Consider the following 22,218-nt stretch of genomic DNA (forward strand, 5'->3'; position numbering starts at 1 on the left):
CCCACACTACTCAGGACACTATATCTACTAATCTTATGCTATGGTTAATTTATTGTCATTTTCTGTGTACCTGTTGCTTTAAACCTAAACCATAAAAACCCTGTTGTTAGGGGAGTGTGCATGAGGAGAACCATGTGACTTATCTGCCCAATAGAAATGCTCTAAATCTGTTCCATAAATAGTGTGGTAGGAGTTCAGAGGTCAGGCTAGTCCAGTTCTGCAAACTGCAGTGTTATGCTGAGGTACAGTTTAGAGAAGTCTGAAGTGTGTGAGGTGATTCTGATGAGACCTCAAGTCTAATCCTGCAACCACGTATCTGCTAAGTCATAACCCCAGTACCCAGGTGAATGCCAAGACTAGCGGTCAGCAATAAAGTCCCAGGGATCAATTCAAGTCAGTCATACAAGTCACTGACAAGTAGATAGATATATATGAGATAGATAGATATGAGAGAGATATGAGATAGATAGATATGAGAGAGATAGATAGATATGAGATAGATAGATATGAGATAGATAGATATGAGATAGATAGATATGAGAGAGATAGATAGATAGATAGATAGATAGATATGAGATAGATAGATAGATATGAGATAGACAGATAGATATGAGATAGATAGATATGAGATAGATAGATATGAGATAGATAGATATGAGAGAGATAGATAGATAGATAGATAGATATGAGATAGATAGATATGAGATAGATAGATAGATATGAGATAGACAGATAGATATGAGATAGATAGATAGATATGAGATAGATAGATAGATATGAGAGAGATAGATAGATAGATATGAGATAGATAGATAGATATGAGAGAGATATGAGATAGATATATAGATAGATAGATAGATATGAGATAGATAGATAGATATGAGATAGATAGATATGAGATAGATAGATAGATATGAGATAGATAGATATGAGATAGATAGATAGATAGATATGAGATAGATAGATAGATATGAGATAGATAGATATGAGATAGATAGATAGATATGAGATAGATAGATATGAGATAGATAGATAGATAGATATGAGATAGATAGATAGATAGATAGAATGACTTCTCTTGTGTCTGAGTCCGGGGGGGGGGGGGGGGTTGGGAGCGCACTGTGAGTCTATGCAGCTGGTTATTGTATACTGTATTTTTTCTATATTTTGCAGAAGTTCCATTTTTCTATGGTATAAATTATGGTCCTTTTGCTCGGCCACAAGGAATTTTCTATCCGCGGCTCCGGAACGTTCAGTCTGCAGTAAACACAGGTAACGTGGAGACTTCTCTAGACTTTCAATCGGCTCCGTCACCTTGAAGTCATGAAGGAGTCACCGTAGTTTCTGGAGTTTCGTTTACAATCATAGGTTTATTCTGCACCACAAAGGACAATTCTCTTGTGTTGTGTACATTGTCTGCTCGGTGTCAGGTCATCTCATCGCAGGGAAATTACTTTGTGTAGCCGCGGCATATGAGGTGCAGACATTACCCGAAATGAGGGATGGCAGAGCTGTCTGGATCTCAGAGACGGTATCACACATGAGAGGCTTAGATACAGCAGCTCTGTAACAGTGTAACTTGAAGCAGAGGGGCACAAACATTATTTTACCTCAGGGTATCTACCAAATATTAATCCCTCCCCTACATGTACTTTGAACCTGTAGGTAGGACCGCTCTATAAGTAAGACCCCTCTATAGATAGGACCCCTCCATAGGTAAGACCCCTCTATCGGTAGGACCCCCCTATCCGTAGGACCCCTCTATAGGTAGGACCCCTCTATAGGTAGGACCCCTCTATAGGTAGGACCCCCCTATAGGTAGGACTAGGACCCCTCTATAGGTAGGACCCCTCTATAGGTAGGACCCCTCTATAATGTAGTACCCCTCTATATGTAGGACCCCTCTATAGGTAGGACACCTCTATGTGTAGAACCCAGTGATGTCACAGTACAGGGATAATACACAGTGATGTCACAGTACAGGAATAATACACAGTGATGTCACAGAACAGGGATAATACACACAGTGATGTCACAGTACAGAGATAATACACAGTGATGTCACAGTACAGGGATAATACACAGTGATGTCACAGTACAGGATAATACACAGTGATGTCACAGTACAGGGATAATATACACAGGGATGTCACAGTACAGGTATAATACACAGTGATGTCACAGTACAGGGATAATACACAGTGATGTCACAGTACAGGATAATATACACAGTGATGTCACAGTACAGGATAATATACACAGTGATGTCACAGTACAGGGATAATACACAGTGATGTCACAGTACAGGTATAATACACAGTGATGTCACAGTACAGGATAATACACAGTGATGTCACAGTACAGGGATAATATACACAGGGATGTCACAGTACAGGTATAATACACAGTGATGTCACAGTACAGGGATAATACACAGTGATGTCACAGTACAGGATAATACACACAGTGATGTCACAGTACAGGGATAATACACACAGTGATGTCACAGTACAGGGATAATACACACAGTGATGTCACAGTACAGGGATAATACACAGTGATGTCACAGTACAGGGATAATACACACAGTGATGTCACAGTACAGGGATAACACACACAGTGATGTCACAGTACAGGGATAATACACACAGTGATGTCACAGTACAGGGATAATACACACAGTGATGTCACAGTACAGGTATAATACACAGTGATGTCACAGTACAGGGATTATACACAGTGATGTCACAGTACAGGATAATACACAGTGATGTCACAGTACAGGATAATACCCAGTGATGTCACAGTACAGGGATAATACCCAGTGATGTCACAGTACAGGGATAATATACAGTGATGTCACAGTACAGGGATAATACACAGTGATGTCACAGTACAAGATAATACACAGTGATGTCACAGTACAGGGATAATACACACAGTGATGTCACAGTACAGAGATAATACACACAGTGATGTCACAGTACAGGGATAATACACAGTGATGTCACAGTACAGGGATAATACACACAGTGATGTCACAGTACAGGGATAATACACACAGTGATGTCACAGTACAGGGATAATACACACAGTGATGTCACAGTACAGGGATAATACACAGTGATGTCACAGTACAGGTATAATACACAGTGATGTCACAGTACAGGTATAATACACAGTGATGTCACAGTACAGGATAATACACAGTGATGTCACAGTACAGGGATAATATACAGTGATGTCACAGTACAGGGATAATATACAGTGATGTCACAGTACAGGATAATACAAAGTGATGTCACAGTACAGGGATAATACACACAGTGATGTCACAGTACAGAGATAATACACACAGTGATGTCACAGTACAGGGATAATACACAGTGATGTCACAGTACAGGGATAATATACACAATGATGTCACAGTACAGGGATAATATACAGTGATGTCACAGTACAGGGATAATACACACAGTAATGTCACAGTACAGGGATAATATACAGTGATGTCACAGTACAGGGATAATACACAGTGATGTCACAGTACAGGGATAATACACACAGTGATGTCACAGTACAGGGATAATATACAGTGATGTCACAGTACAGGATAATACACAGTGATGTCACAGTACAGGGATAATACACAGTGATGTCACAGTACAGGGATAATACACAGTGATGTCACAGTACAGGGATAATATACACAGTGATGTCACAGTACAGGGATAATATACAGTGATGTCACAGTACAGGATAATACACAGTGATGTCACAGTACAGGATAATACACAGTGATGTCACAGTACAGGGATAATACACAGTGATGTCACAGTACAGGATAATACACAGTGATGTCACAGTACAGGGATAATACACACAGTGATGTCACAGTACAGGGATAATACACAGTGATGTCACAGTACAGGGATAATACACACAGTGATGTCACAGTACAGGGATAATACACAGTGATGTCACAGTACAGGGATAATACACAGTGATGTCACAGTACAGGGATAATACACAGTGATGTCACAGTACAGGGATAATACACAGTGATGTCACAGTACAGGGATAATACACACAGTGATGTCACAGTACAGGGATAATACACAGTGATGTCACAGTACAGGGATAATACACACAGTGATGTCACAGTACACTTAGCTGTACAGTAGACTAAGTTACAGCTTTTCCCAATAGATGTCTATGAAGTGTGGGAGGAGAGGAGGAGTAGGGAGAAGCCAAAGAGAGAGAAGACGCTGCTGTTTCTGTGTGTGAGTGTATTTCTTGCATATACAGAAGAAGCCGCAGGATCGAGGACATTATATAACACAAATATCAGTGCTGTTGTGAATATAGAAATGTGGTGAGATAGTAGAACTTTCTGCTTTATAGTTCTGAATAAATAAACTGAGTGTGAGTGATCAGCGCAGGAGACGGAAGAGGAGAGGAGTCTGATGAGTCTGATGAGTCTGATGTGTCACTTTGCTATAAGGCCGGTTCACACTGTGTGACTGCAGTGCGTCCTAGGTGTACGTGGTCATCTCATCATAAATGGGATTCCAACATATACAGAGGCGCACTGCAGTGATCCCATACACTATAAAGGAGATCTGTTGTGTTAAACACTTGTCGCCTACGCGCAGGATAGGGGATAAGTGTCTGATCACAGGGTGTCCGAATGCTGGGATCCCCCCAATATCCTGTACGGGGCCCCGCCACTCCCATAGAGCTGTATAGAAGGGGCGTGTAGTCCACCACAGTGAGGTCAACGACCCGCACATTAGCCACAGTAATGCCGGGTGCCCCCTTTAATAGCCCAAATGTAGTCAGCTAGTGACAATTCCTGCACATGTACATTTATTGAGCTGGAGTCAGTAGTGCCATCTGCTGCACTTTGGATCCCCCATTAAAGGGGCACTCCGGTGAAAATCAAATTTTTTTTTCATATCAACTGGTTACAGAAAATGATACAGATTTGCAAATTACTTCTATTAAGAAATCTTAATCCTTCCAGTACTTATCAGCTGCTGTATGCTCCAGAGGAAGTTGTGTAGTTCTTGTCAGTCTGACCACAGTGCTCTCTGCTGACACCTCTGTCCGTGTCAGGAACTGTCCAGAGTAGGAGCAAATCCTCATAGCAAACCTCTCCTGCTCTGGACAGTTCCTGACATACAGCAGCTGATAAGTACTGGAAGGATTAAGATTTTTATATAGAAGTAATTTACAGATCTGTTTAACTTTCTAGAGCCAGATGATATGAAGAAAAAAAAAATGTTTTCCACCTGAGTACCCCTTTAATAAATCTATAGCTGAGGGAAGTTCCCCCGAATGTAGTCAGTACTTAAAGGGGTACTCCGGTGGGGGAAAAAAATTATATATATATATATATATATATATATATATATATATATATATATATTTTATTTATTTATTTTTTTTTTTAATCAACTGGTGCCAGAAAGTTAAACAGATTTGAAAATGACTTCTAGTAAAAAAAATATTTTCCCTTCCAGTACTTATTAACAGTTGTATGCTACATTGGAAATTCTTTCCTTTTTGAATTTCTTTTTTGTCTTGTCCACAGTGCTCTCTGCTGACACCTCTGCCCGTGTCAGGAACTGTCCAGAGCAGCATAGGTTTGCTATCAGGATTTTCTCCTGCTCTGGACAGTTCCTGATACGGGCATCTGGTGTCAGTAGAGAGCAGTGTGGTCAAGACGAAAAAGAAATTCAAAAAGAAAAGAATTTCCTCTGTAGCATACAGCTGCTAAGAAGTACTGGAAGGGTAAAGATTTTTTTAATAGAAGTCAGTTACAAATCTGTTTAATTTTCTGGCACCAGTTATGTTTTCCACCGGAGTTCCCCTTTAATACGGATGGGCAGTGCGCCTCGGTATATGTCAGCTTACCTTTTTTTGATGGGATGCCAACATATAACTAGGTTGCACTGCATTAATACGCTGTGAAATTATCCTAATAAGATATAACAAAGATTTTCATGTTTGCTTAAACTATTGATTTTTTTTTCCGGAAGATTGACAGAAGGACTTGGATCAATAGTTGGCACTATCTCCGCGCTGACGGTAGGAATACTGTGCCGCGGAGCTGGTGTATCTAAACCGATCATGTGTAATACTGTGCTTGCTAAGCCTAGTGTATCCGATCCTATCATGCGTGATACAGTTTGCCGAGATGATGTATCTAAGCCTATCATGTGTGATTGCGCCGGGGCTTACCGTCGACCCGTCTCGTCGTTCTGGAATGTGCTGGTGTGAAGACGGGAATTATTCAGCCAAACAGCCCGTTTCACGCCTCTCCGAATAATACAGAATGCTGCATACGGAGTACAGCATGCTGAGATTGTAACACACATTCCCATTATACTGAGAGCTCGGCGGGGCGGCATTTGCAAACAGTATACTTTGCGGTAGAAATTTAATTTCGTAATCACATAATGCAGCGACGGAATAAAATTTAATTTAGAATTTCACAAATCTACATCTTAAATCACGAAATAAATCAGATGCTGCAAAAATTAATCTGCGACATAAGGAAAATATATATATAAGAAGTGGAATGTAAAACGACTTCTGATTTCGTAAGAGAATATGATAGGATCTGTCGGAATATTTAGGACCAAATTTCCTTCAGTATTAAACGGGACTGGATTAATGATGGGACTTGGGTCTATTGGATACAGGGGTCATAAAAGCTCCGACGTATTTCACATCACTGAGAATTCATCAGGGAACCGGACTGTAATTTGTCAATCTATAACCGCCATGCTGGGAATGGTTGCGGACCACTGCATTGGAAAATGGAGTATGGGAAGTCTTTAGGGCAGTGGTTCCAAACTGTGGCCCTCCAGATGTTGCAAAACTTCAACTCCCAGTATGCATGCTGGGAGTTGAAGTTTTGAAACATCTGGAGGGCCACAGTTTGCGACTACTGTTCTAGGGGTTCACAAATACTTTTATCCCTATCTGTTTCTATGTTAGCTTGTTACCTTTTGTATCCTGGCTTGTGTTTACGACATCCTACAGTTTCCTGTTTATTGTTTTGACAGTGATGCCCCTGCATTTTGGTTAGTGTATGGACCGCCTCCAAGTTGTAGAGCCACTATTAAGGGGGACTATGAAAGTATGCAGGGAAAGGGGTTCTGGGAAAGCTCTGACCTCACTTCTTCCCTGCCCTACGTGACGCATTCATGGCAGATAGATATGAGATAGATATGAGATAGATAGATATGAGATAGATATGAGATAAATAGATAGATATGAGATAGATAGATATGAGATAGATATGAGATAGATAGATATGAGATAAATAGATAGATATGAGATAGATATATATGAGATAGATAGATAGATAGATATGAGATGAGATATAGATAGATAGATAATATGAGATAGATAGATATGAGAGATATGAGATAGATAGATAGATAGATATGAGATAGATAGATAGATATGATATGAGATAGATAGATATGAGATAGATAGATATGAGATAGATAGATATGAGATAGATAGATATGAGATAGATAGATATGAGATAGATAGATATGAGATAGATATGAGATAGATAGATAGATAGATAGATAGATAGATAGATATGAGATAGATATTATATAGATAGATAGATATGAGATAGATAGATAGATAGGAGATAGATATGAGATAGATGATATGAGATAGATAGATATGAAGACACATTGAGATAACCTTTTAAACATTTTTGTCATGGACTTGAGGAGGCCCCAGTAGTGTGAAGCCGGTGCACAGGACTCCCCCACCATACTGCACAGGACTCCCCCACCATAATACACAGGACTCCCCCACCATACTGCACAGGACTCCCCCACCATAATACACAGGACTCCCCCACCATACTGCACAGGACTCCCCCACCATACTGCACAGGACTCCCCCACCATAATACACAGGACTCCCCCACCATAATACACAGGACTCCCCCACCATACTACACAGGACTCCCCCACCATAATACACAGGACTCCCCCCCCCACCATACTGCACAGGACTCCCCCACCATAATACACAGGACTCCCCCACCATAATACACAGGACTCCCCCACCATACTACACAGGACTCCCCCACCATACTACACAGGACTCCCCCACCATACTACACAGGACTCCCCCACCATAATACACAGGACTTCCCCACCATAATTCACAGGACTCCCCCACCATACTGCACAGGACTCCCCCACCATAATACACAGGACTCCCCCACCATACTGCACAGGACTCCCCCACCATAATACACAGGACTCCCCCACCATACTACACAGGACTCCCCCACCATAATTCACAGGATTCCCCCCACCATACTACACAGGACTCCCCCACCATAATACACAGGACTCCCCCACCATACTACACAGGACTCCCCCACCATACTGCACAGGACTCCCCCACCATAATACACAGGACTCCCCCACCATACTACACAGGACTCCCCCACCATACTACACAGGACTCCCCCACCATAATACACAGGACTCCCCCACCATAATACACAGGACTCCCCCACCATACTACACAGGACTCCCCCACCATACTACACAGGACTCCCCCACCATAATACACAGGACTCCCCCACCATAATACACAGGACTCCCCCCCCCCACCATACTGCACAGGACTCCCCCACCATAATACACAGGACTCCCCCACCATAATACACAGGACTCCCCCACCATACTACACAGGAATCCCCCACCATAATACACAGGACTCCCCCACCATAATACACAGGACTCCCCCACCATACTACACAGGACTCCCCCACCATACTACACAGGACTCCCCAACCATAATACACAGGACTCCCCCACCATAATACACAGGACTCCCCCACCATACTACACAGGACTCCCCCACCATAATGCACAGGACTCCCCCCACCATACTGCACAGGACTCCCCCCACCATACTGCACAGGACTCTTCCCACCATAATACACATGACTCCCCCACCATAATACACAGGACTCCCCCACCATACTGCACAGGACTCCCCCACCATAATACACAGGACTCCCCCACCATAATACACAGGACTCCCCACCATAATACACAGGACTCCCCCACCATAATACACAGGACTCCCCCACCATACTACACAGGACTCCCCCACCATACTACACAGGACTCCCCACCATAATACACAGGACTCCCCCACCATAATACACAGGACTCCCCCACCATAATACACAGGACTTCTCCACCATAATACACAGGACTCCCCACCATAATACACAGGACTCCCCCACCATAATACACAGGACTCCCCCACCATACTACACAGGACTCCCCCACCATACTACACAGGACTCCCCCACCATACTACACAGGACTCCCCCACCATAATACACAGGACTTCCCCACCATAATACACAGGACTCCCCCACCATACTACACAGGACTCCCCCACCATAATACACAGGACTCCCCCACCATAATACACAGGACTCCCCCACCATAATACACAGGACTCCCCCACCATAATACACAAGACTCCCCCACCATAATACACAGGACTCCTCCACCATAATACACAGGACTCCCCCCACCATACTGCACAGGACTCCCCCACCATACTGCACAGGACTCCCCCACCATACTGCACAGGACTCCCCCATCATACTACACAGGACTCCCCCACCATACTACACAGGACTCCCCCACCATAATACACAGGACTCCCCCACCATAATACACAGGACTCCCCCCACCATACTGCACAGGACTCCCCCACCATACTGCACAGGACTCCCCCACCATACTGCACAGGACTCCCCCACCATAATACACAGGACTCCCCCACCATAATACACAGGACTCCCCCACCATACTACACAGGACTCCCCCACCATACTACACAGGACTCCCCCACCATACTGCACAGGACTCCCCCACCATACTACACAGGACTCCCCCACCTTAATACACAGGACTCCCCCACCATACTACACAGGACTCCCCCACCATACTACACAGGACTCCCCCACCATAATACACAGGACTCCCCCCCCCCCCACCATACTGCACAGGACTCCCCCACCATAATACACAGGACTCCCCCCACCATACTACACAGGACTCCCCCACCATACTACACAGGACTCCCCCACCATACTGCACAGGACTCCCCCACCATACTACACAGGACTCCCCCCACCATAATACACAGGACTCCCCCACCATACTACACAGGACTCCCCCCACCATAATACACAGGACTCCCCCACCATACTGCACAGGACTCCCCCACCATACTACACAGGACTCCCCCACCATACTACACAGGACTCCCCCACCATACTACACAGGACTCCCCCACCATACTACACAGGACTCCCCCACCATAATACACAGGCCTCCTCCACCATAATACACAGGACTCCCCCACCATAATACACAGGACTCCCCCACCATAATACACAGGACTCCTCCACCATAATACACAGGACTCCCCCACCATACTACACAGGACTCCCCCACCATACTACACAGGACTCCCCCCACCATAATACACAGGACTCCCCCACCATACTGCACAGGACTCCCCCACCATACTGCACAGGACTCCCCACCATAATACACAGGACTCCCCACCATAATACACAGGACTCCCCCCACCATACTATACAGGACTCCCCCCACCATACTATACAGGACTCCCCCACCATAATACACAGGACTCCCCCACCATACTACACAGGACTCCCCCACCATACTACACAGGACTCCCCCACCATACTACACAGGACTCCCCCCACCATAATACACAGGACTCCCCCACCATACTACACAGGACTCCCCACCATACTACACAGGACTCCCCCACCATAATACACAGGACTCCCCCACCATAATACACAGGACTCCCCCACCATACTACACAGGACTCCCCCCACCATACTACACAGGACTCCCCCACCATACTGCACAGGACTCCCCCACCATAATACACAGGACTCCCCCCACCATAATACACAGGAGGACCCGCATTATAAGTGAACGCTTTGTTCCGGGGCTCCGCACGGACTTCTTTCCACAATGTAGGGATTGATCTGGGCTCCGTCACCTCCTCTGTTTATTTTCCTTTTACTCCCGAACCTGATCTACTTCCCTCCTTCTGGGCACAATTACAGGCGAGGAGAGGACGTGGCGGGGGCCTGAGCGAGCAGAACGCTCCGTGCCGCTCACAATGTTACCGCTTTCTTTCGGTGACGGCTTTTACAATGTTGTCTTGATTATGAGTATTGATTTGATGCAAATAAACAGCGCCTCCGGCTTTATGAAGGCCACTGGAGCAGGACAGCCCCATAAATATTACTTCCACCTCCCTCCTCACTGGTTCTGGTGGAGCCCATGGCAGGAGCAGCATCTGGGGAGCTTCCAATTAATTATACTTAAATATTACAATTCTGGGGCCCCCGTGGGATGATGGGAGATGGAGGAAAAGTGAGTGGGGCAACAAGGCCAAATCGGGGGGCTCTGCTGCTACTTCACAGACCAGCACTCAAGGTGGTGTTTCCCAACCAGGGTGCCTCCAGCTGTTGCAAATCTACAGCTCCCAGCATGCCCGGACAGCCGAAGGCTGTCCGGGCATGCTGGGAGTTGTAGTTTTGCAACAACTAGTGAGTTTAAGTACATGAAAATCAATGTGTATATACGTGTGTATGTATGCATGTGTATATTTATGTATGTATATGTGTATGTATGTACAGTGGGGATCAATAGTTAGGGCACCCCAGGTAAAAATTTGCATTAATGTGCATAAAGAAGCCAAGGAAAGATGGAAAAATCTCCAAAAGGCATCAAATTACAGATTAGACATTCTTATAATATGTCAACAAAAGTTAGATTTTATTTCCATCATTTACACTTTCAAAATAACAGAAAACAAAAAAAATTGTGTCTGCAAAAGTTTGTGCTCCCTGCAGAATTTATAGCATGCACTGCCCCCTTTGCAAAGCTGAGACCTGCCAGTCTCATGGATTGTTCTCCATCATCATCTGGGAAGACCAGGTGATGTCAATCTCAAAGGTTTTAAATGCCCAGACTCGTCTGACCTTGCCCCAACAATCAGCACCATGGGTTCTTCTAAGCAGTTGTCTAGAAATCTGAAACTGAAAATAGTTGACGCTCACAAAGCTGGAGAAGGCTATAAGAAGATAGCAAAATGTTTTCAGATGTCAATATCCTCTGTTCGGAATGTAATTAAGAAATGGCAGTCATCAGGAACAGTGGAAGTTAAAAGCAAGATCTGGAAGACCAAGAAAAATTATCAGATAGGACAATTTGCAGGATTGTGAGAAAAACAATTCAAAACCCACGTTTGACTGCACAATCCCTCCACAAAGATCTGGCAGACACTGGAGTTGTGGTACACTATTCCACTATAAAGAGAGACTTGTACAAATATGGTCTTCATGGAAGAGTCATCAGAAGAAAACCTCTTCTACGTCCTCACCACAAAAATCAGCGTTTGAACTTTGCAAATGAACATATAGACAAGCCTGATGCATTTTGGAAACAAGTTCTGTGGACTGATGAGGTTAAAATTTTACTTTTTGGCCGGAATGAGCAAAGGTACGTTTGGAGAAGAAGGGGAACAGAATTTAATGAAAAGAACCTCTGTCCAACTGTTAAGCATGGGGGTGGATCAATTATGCTTTGGGGTTGTATTGCAGCCAGTGGCACAGGGAACATCTCATGATAAGGAAAAATGTATTCAATAAAGTTTCAGCAAATTTTGGATGCTAACTTGATGCCATCTGTGAAAAAGCTGAAGTTAAAGAGATGATGGCTTCTACAAATAGATAATGATCCTAAAGACACCTCGAAATCCACGGGGGATTACATCAAGAGACGTAAACTGAAGGTTTTGCCATGGTCTTCACAATCTGCTGACCTCAACATAATTGAAAATCTATGGATAGACCTTAAAAGAGCAGTGCGTGACAGATTGCCCATTCTTCCTTACAAAAGTCTTCCAGTTCTTTGAGATTTCTGGGCTAAGATACCTCAAACAAGAACTGAAAGACTCTTGTCTGGCTCCAAAAAGCATTTACAAGCTGTGATACTTGCCAAAGGGGGCAGTACAAGATATTAACTCTGCAGGGTGCCCAAACTTTAGCAGACGCCATTTTTTTGTTTTCTGTTATTTTGAAAGTGTAAATAATGGAAATAAAATCTAACTTTTGTTGACATATTATAAGAATCTGTAATTTGATGCCTTTTGGAGATTTTTCCATCTTTCCTTGGCTTCTTTATGCACATTAATACAAATTTTTACCTGGGGTGCCCAAACTTTTGATCCCCACTGTATGTGTATATTTGTATGTACTGTATATGTGTTGTATGTATATATAGGTATGTATGTATGCATATATAGGTATGTATGTATATGTGTATGCATGTATGTATGTTTATGTGTATGTATATATAGGTATGTATGTGTGTATGTATGTATATGTGTATGTGTGCATGTATGTGTGTATGTATGTTTATGTGTATGTATGTATGTTTGTATATGTATGTTCCATCATCACTTTCAAACAGCGGGAGATATTTAGATGAAACTTGGCCACACACTGCATTTTCAGGTGACTGTGTCAGTTTGTCTTGCAAGCCACACCCCTCCTACAAGCCATACCCCCTTCTATTATGGTTCTTTATTGTGTATTTGTACGGCCTGCAAGCCACACCCTCTCCTATAAGGCCACACCCCCATAATAGCACACCTCCTTCTATTTTTTCGACATACAGTTTCTTTATCAGAACTCAGCCCAACCTGAGGATGGGATATGAGTAAAGGGATATGAGATCAGGATATAAGGACATATATGAGGATGGGATATGAGGACATTATATGAGGACAAGATCTGAGGACAGGGTATGAGGACAAGATATGAGGACATCATATGAGGACAGGGTATGAGGACAAGATATGAGGACAGGGTATGAGGATGGTGTATGGGGTTGGGATATGAAGTTGGGATATGAGGACAGGATATGAGGACGGGATATGAGGACAGGATATGAGGATGGGATATAAGGATGGTATACGAGGTCGGGATATGAGGACATGATATGAGGATGGGATATGAGGTCGGGATATGAGGACATTATATGAGGACATGATATTGTGGGGTCGGGTGAGGATAATGTGTAAATTAACCTTTTCGTGATGCCAGGGCGTGGTTTACCTATACACCACCCGAGGTAGACCAGCTTCTCCTGTGCCAGGCATGGGGCAAATAATTACTCTGATGAAAGGTTATGTATAACTGGCTTTACTGAGGTTGGAAAGATGGTACAATCCATTACAGCTCAGATTAGCATGAAGGAGATGCAGGGTGAACTTTGGGAAGCTTATTGGCTTGCTGAAACTTATAGTTGATTGTGCTGTATATGACTGACTTAAATTGTATGCAACCCATGCTAGACTGTAGTTACTTGGACTTGACTAACTTGGCTGACTTGAATTGATCCCCGGACTTTAGTGCTTACCGCCAGGCTTTGACTTTCACCCAGGCACAGGGGTTAATTGGTAGTAGAAGATGGTGTGGTTGCTGGACCAGGCCTCAGGCCTCCTTCAGAATCACCTCACAGACTCCTCAGACATCTGTCAACTGGACCTCAGCATAAGACTGCACTCTGCAGTAGTGAACTCTGAACTCCTACCGTACCATATAAGGAGCAGGCTTTGTGCATTCCCATTGGGCAGATAAGTCACATGGTTCCCCTCTGCATACTCCCCTAACAACAAGGTCCTTGACAACAAGTTTAAAGTGACAAGTACATAGAAAATACCAATACATTAACCATTGCATTATACTGAGAAATATAGAGTCCTGAGGAGTGTGGCCCCAAGACGGACATTGAAGCAGCATCTGCCACACAGGATGGGCAGGAGTACAGAACAACACATGATTCTGTACTGGGTCCCCACAATATGAGGACAGGGTATGAGGTCGGGATATAAGGACAAGTGTCATTGTTGCTTTTCTTCTACAAAGTTTAGGTAGGAAGACCAGGCAACACTGGGTACTCTGCTAGTAATTCAATAATAATAATAATACAGTAACCCCCCGACCTACGATGGCCCCAACATATGATAAAATCGACATACGATGCTTTTATATGTCGGGGCCATCGCATTAACTGCTATCCGACAGCACAAAATGCTTAAGCTGCTGTCAGATAGCAGTTTAAGCATCCCTGGCAGGTTTGCTTACCTATTCCCGCTGCTCCGGGTCCACTTCGCGATCCTCCGGTGTCTTGCGCATCTTCTCCAGGGTCCGGGCCTTGCTTTCCGGCGTCGTTATTACGTCACTACGCACGTCGCGCCGGCGCAGCAGCGTAATAACGTCACCAGAAAGCGAGGCCCGGACCCTGTAGAAGATGCGCAAGACACCGGAGGATCGCGAAGAAGACACCGGAGCAGCGGGACAGCATCGGGAGCCCCTCAGACAGCATCGGGAGCGGTGAGGACCTGGTGCGGAGCGGCGGGGACAGGTAAGTACAGCTTCCTATACTTTACATTGCACGGATCCCTCAACATACGATGGATTCGACAAATGATGGGTCGTTTGGAACGAATTACCATCGTATGTTGAGGGACCACTGTACTATACAGTGCTATCAAAATGTGCAAAATAACAGCCCCAATAATTATTCACATACTACTGCTATACAGTGTCTACATAACAGTGCCATAAAGTTAACATAAAACAACACAACATAGTGCAAAATCTCAGAGCATAAAAAAGATAATATTGCATTACAGTGCCTACATAATAGTGTCATAAATCAGTCCCAACCAATGGCCACATAATATTACTGTATAGAGTAGAATATAGGAATTATGAGTAAAGAAAATCCTAATAGGACTCCTAGGAGAGACAGTAAGTCCTTCTGACCCCGCCCACATTGGATGATTGACAGCTTCACCTGTATCAGTATGTACGTGTGTGTGTGTGCGGAGAAGGCTGTCAATCATTCAGTGTGGGCGGGGTCAGCAGGACTCTCTCCTAGGAGTCCAGTCAGGATTTACTCCACTTCTTATACAGAAATCCTAAATCATATAAAGCCGTATATCACAGAGCACAGCGTCTTTTCCCTCCATTGTATCCTGCTTCCCCATAAGGCAATAGGAATAACCTGACTGGTGCACTTTAAATAATAGTCACGTAAAGTTAACCCTAAGGACGCCTCCTGTTTTTACCCTAATGACCAAGCCCCATATTTCAATGGATTCCTCCTGAAGTAAGTTTCTTTCATACACCTTCTATGGCTCCTGAAATAAGTGCCAATTCCAGGTGGAGTCAATTCTGTGAAATCCCATAGTGTAAACAAACCCTTATAGCGATCATTCGGGGTCTGAGCAATATTATGTGGACATAGTATGGGACTGGTATTTGGCCCTGACCAATCAAAACTTTTGACATCTCTCTGACAAGTCAAAAGTTTTGGTTAAAGTGACATTTTAAAGGGATATTCCAGGAATGACACTCATCCTCGGAATGCTCCGGTCTCCACCTTTTGCTCCATTCTCCACCTTTCGAGAATAACGGCCCTCTTAACAATCACTTGGGGCCTTCATGCTTGTCTGGTTGGGTGATTTGCCGGGCCCTGTACAGAAGATTGAGGGGGGTCCCAGTGGTCAACTACCTCCCACAATCAGACACTTATCCCCTCTCCTGTGGATAGGGGATAAGTTGACTTCCCCAGAGGACCCTTTTAAATTATGTTTCTAATGACTGATCAATATACTAATCCAAAAATTCCATTGCTGCTGGAAAAATATATCTGTTACCTACCCTTTAACGCATATACATCAGAATCCTATCTGCTCGTGACTCTGAATATAGGCCTTGAAATGACTCCATGCAGGAGTAGAAAGACTCAACATCTGACGAACAGAAACTTCTGCCAAGAAATTAATGGACACTAGATATGCTAATATATACGGACACAATAATCGAACAACCAATCAAAATGTAATTGTGATGTCATAATTAACCCTCCTTCTTTGTACAATGTAAAAAACAAATTTACTTCCTGTAATAAACCAGAACTCTTTTGGGAGCGGCTGAGTTTCCTGCTAAGAAAGAGTGCATACCATCATCCTCTATGTGGTGTATATTTTTTATGTCGACACTTAGCAAAATATATAGCAGCACAGTCAATCACATTTGAAAGCCCCCACTGGGTCCATCCTTATCAGTGGGGCTATAGTCAGAACTAAACATCTCAGAATCGAGAAATATCCTGATAATAAACATGGTCATATTAACCCTGTGGGCACCAGGAATGCAGCAGCGGGACAGGTGTTTCATTTATAACCATCACCTGGCTCAGTGCGCCCTGATCTCAGCACCCACCCCCTGGCTTATGGCAAAGATTGTACATTAAGGGGTCAGTGAAAGATCAATAGAAGTCAATAATTCTTCCCCTATTACAGCTCTCCCCCGTGCACCCGATCCATAAGTCATCTCCACAGATATGGATTAGCTCTTATGTCAACAAGGGCCAAGGAGGAACCTCTTCACCTCCTCTAGATATCTACAAGAGATGAGGGGAGACATGGGGGGAGACGTGAGGGGGAGACGTGAGGGGGAGACGTGAGGGGGAGACGTGAGGGGGAGACGTGAGGGGGAGACGTGAGGAGGGGACGTGAGGGGGAGACGTGAGGGGGAGACGTGAGGGGGAGACGTGAGGGGGAGACGTGAGGGGAGACGTGAGGGGGAGACGTGAGGGGGAGACGTGAGGGGAGACGTGAGGGGAGACGTGAGGGGGAGACGTGAGGAGGGGACGTGAGGAGGGGACGTGAGGGGAGACGTGAGGGGGAGACGCGAGGTGAGACGCGAGGGGAGACGCGAGGGGAGACGCGAGGGGAGACGCGAGGGGAGACGTGAGGGGGAGACGTGAGGGGGAGACGTGAGGGGGAGACGTGAGGAGGGGACGTGAGGGGGAGACGTGAGGAGGGGACGTGAGGGGGAGACGTCAGGGGGGGACGTCAGGGGAGACATGAGGGGGAGACATGAGGGGGAGACGCGAGGGGGAGACGTGAGGAGGAGACGTGAGGGGGAGACGTGAGGAGGAGACGTGAGGGGGGAACGTGAGGGGGAGACGTGAGGGGGAGACGTGAGGGGGAGACGTGAGGGGGAGACGTGAGGGGGAGACGTGAGGGGGGAGACGTGAGGGGGAGACGTGAGGGGAGACGTGAGGGGGAGACATGAGAGAGAGACGTGAGGGGGAGACATGAGAGAGAGACATGTGGGGAGACGTGAGGGGGAGACGTGAGGGGGAGACGTGAGGGGGAGACATGAGGGGGAGATGTGAGGAGGAGACGTGAGGGCGAGACATGAAGGGGAAACGTAAGGGGCAGACGTAAGGGGGAGACATGAGGTGGAAACGTAAGGGGGAGACATGAGGGGGAAACGTAAGGGGGAGACATGGGGGGGGGAGACGTGGGGGGGAGACGTGAGGGGGAGGACATGAGGGGGAGACTCTCCACAGTCAGTACGGCAAGTGTGAGATCTCAGGATCTTTAGACATTGTCACAAGTGCTGGGGCCTAATATCCTGCCATGAAATCTGCACAACCCCTCACCCCAAAATTGCTGACCAACACTGGTTCTGACCCCAATGCTATATGGATCCAATAACTTCTCATGTGCCACCACTAGAGGGGGCACTTTGCCCTGATAACCTCTCCAATGTCTTCTTCACCTCAGATTGATATCTGGGATGACATGAGAGGAAGAAAGTGATAACATCCAATTACTTGAAAGAAGCTCGTTACAGAAATCTTCTCATTATTGTCCCTGTGCTCAGCCTTTACAGTAGGGGGCGCTGCATACAACATCATGTACATAGGAGCAGTATTACAGTAGGGGGCGCTGCATACATCATGTACATAGGAGCAGTATTACAGTAGGGGGCGCTGCATACAACATCATGTACATAAGAGCAGTATTACAGTAGGGGGCGCTGCATACAACATCATGTACATAAGAGCAGTATTACAGTAGGGGGCGCTGCATACAACATCATGTACATAGGAGCAGTATTACAGTAGGGGGCGCTGCATACAACATCATGTACATAAGAGCAGTATTACAGTAGGGGGCGCTACATACAACATCATGTACATAGGAGCAGTATTACAGTAGGGGGCGCTACATACAACATCATGTACATAAGAGCAGTATTACAGTAGGGGGCGCTGCATACATCATGTACATAAGAGCAGTATTACAGTAGGGGGCGCTGCATACAACATCATGTACATAAGAGCAGTATTACAGTAGGGGGCGCTGCATACAACATCATGTACATAGGAGCAGTATTACAGTAGGGGGAGCTGCATACAACATCATGTACATAGGAGCAGTATTACAGTAGGGGGCGCTGCATACAACATCATGTACATAAGAGCAGTATTACAGTAGGGGGCGCTGCATACAACATCATGTACATAAGAGCAGTATTACAGTAGGGGGCGCTGCATACAACATCATGTACATAGGAGCAGTATTACAGTAGGGGGCGCTGCATACAACATCATGTACATAGGAGCAGTATTACAGTAGGGGGCGCTGCATACATCATGTACATAGGAGCAGTATTACAGTAGGGGGCGCTGCATACAACATCATGTACATAGGAGCAGTATTACAGTAGGGGGCGCTGCATACAACATCATGTACATAGGAGCAGTATTACAGTAGGGGGCGCTGCATACAACATCATGTACATAAGAGCAGTATTACAGTAGGGGGCGCTGCATACAACATCATGTACATAAGAGCAGTATTACAGTAGGGGGCGCTGCATACAACATCATGTACATAGGAGCAGTATTACAGTAGGGGGCGCTGCATACATCATGTACATAGGAGCAGTATTACAGTAGGGGGCGCTGCATACAACATCATGTACATAAGAGCAGTATTACAGTAGGGGGCGTTGCATACAACATCATGTACATAGGAGCAGTATTACAGTAGGGGGCGCTGCATACATCATGTACATAGGAGCAGTATTACAGTAGGGGGCGCTGCATACAACATCATGTACATAGGAGCAGTATTACAGTAGGGGGCGCTGCATACAACATCATGTACATAAGAGCAGTATTACAGTAGGGGGCGTTGCATACAACATCATGTACATAGGAGCAGTATTACAGTAGGGGGCGCTGCATACATCATGTACATAGGAGCAGTATTACAGTAGGGGGCGCTGCATACAACATCATGTACATAAGAGCAGTATTACAGTAGGGGGCGCTGCATACATCATGTACATAGGAGCAGTATTACAGTAGGGGGCGCTGCATACATCATGTACATAAGAGCAGTATTACAGTAGGGGGCGCTGCATACATCATGTACATAGGAGCAGTATTACAGTAGGGGGCGCTGCATACAACATCATGTACATAAGAGCAGTATTACAGTAGGGGGCGCTGCATACATCATGTACATAGGAGCAGTATTACAGTAGGGGGCGCTGCATACAACATCATGTACATAGGAGCAGTATTACAGTAGGGGGCGCTGCATACAACATCATGTACATAAGAGCAGTATTACAGTAGGGGGCGCTGCATACATCATGTACATAGGAGCAGTATTACAGTAGGGGGCGCTGCATACAACATCATGTACATAGGAGCAGTATTACAGTAGGGGGCGCTGCATACATCATGTACATAGGAGCAGTATTACAGTAGGGGGCGCTGCATACAACATCATGTACATAGGAGCAGTATTATAGTAGGGGGCGCTGCATACAACATCATGTACATAGGAGCAGTATTACAGTAGGGGGCGCTGCATACAACATCATGTACATAGGAGCAGTATTACAGTAGGGGGCGTTGCATACAACATCATGTACATAGGAGCAGTATTACAGTAGAATCTTCCAATAGCGGACTCTCATAGGGAATAAAAAAGTGTCCACTATTGAGAGATGTCCCCTATTGGGAAAAAAGGCTCAAAATCTTTCTAAATGACGGAATCCTGTACTGTACTCACTCCATAGTGTAATTACCTATAAAACATGATAAAAAGCAATAATACAGTAGAATCTCCCAGAACTGTTTAATCTCCCCTTATCCCTCCCTTGTATATCAACCCCCCTTTTTTATCCTGTGCCACCTTATTACCCCTGTGCCTCGTGCCAAATTATCTCCCCCTTACCCTCATTTCCTCTTGATCCCCCTGTGCCATTTAATTCCCCTTTATTACCCTCTGTGTAAATTCATCAACCCCCCCCCCCCCCCTCTTTATGAAGTGGTACAGGGGGATAAAGGGGGAATTAAATGGCACAGGGGGGGTCAAGAGGAAATGATGTGGCACAGGGGAATTTATAGGGAGCAGAATTATAGTAGTTATATACTTGTACATAGGAGCTGTATTATAGTAGTTATATTCTTGTATATAGGAGCAGTATTATAGTAGTTATATTCTTGTACATAGGAGCAGTATTATAGTAGCTATATTCTTGTATATAGGAGCAGCATTATAGTAGTTATATTCTTGTATATAGGAGCAGTATTATAGTAGTTATATTCTTGTATATAGGAGCAGTATTATAGTAGTTATATTCTTGTACATAGGAGCAGTATTATAGTAGCTATATTCTTGTATATAGGAGCAGCATTATAGTAGTTATATTCTTGTATATAGGAGCAGTATTATAGTAGTTATATTCTTGTATATTGTATATAGGAGCAGTATTATAGTAGTTATATTCTTGTATATAGGAGGCAGTATTATAGTAGTTATATTCTTGTATATAGGAGCAGTATTATAGTAGTTATATTCTTGTATATAGGAGCAGTATTATAGTAGTTATATTCTTGTACATAGGAGCAGTATTATAGTAGCTATATTCTTGTATATAGGAGCAGCATTATAGTAGTTATATTCTTGTATATAGGAGCAGTATTATAGTAGTTATATTCTTGTATATTGTATATAGGAGCAGTATTATAGTAGTTATATTCTTGTATATAGGAGGCAGTATTATAGTAGTTATATTCTTGTATATAGGAGCAGTATTATAGTAGTTATATTCTTGTATATAGGAGCAGTATTATAGTAGTTATATTCTTGCATATAGGAGCAGTATTATAGTAGTTATATTCT

The 22,218-nt window shown here is 44.5% G+C and overlaps 1 long non-coding RNA gene across 1 annotated transcript in view; it reads left to right on the plus strand.

Annotated features, from left to right (window-relative positions):
- The first annotated feature begins 219 nt into the window (after positions 1-219).
- LOC130284963 (uncharacterized) overlaps positions 220-22,218 on the plus strand; it is a 59,004-nt gene continuing 37,005 nt past the window's right edge. The window contains exons 1-2 of the long non-coding RNA XR_008847202.1: positions 220-343; positions 1,174-1,272. This is a non-coding gene — a long non-coding RNA (uncharacterized LOC130284963). The remainder of the gene's footprint in view (positions 344-1,173; positions 1,273-22,218) is intronic.

The sequence above is a fragment of the Hyla sarda genome, chromosome 8, assembly GCF_029499605.1.
Source record: "Hyla sarda isolate aHylSar1 chromosome 8, aHylSar1.hap1, whole genome shotgun sequence".
Lineage (NCBI taxonomy): Eukaryota > Metazoa > Chordata > Amphibia > Anura > Hylidae > Hyla > Hyla sarda.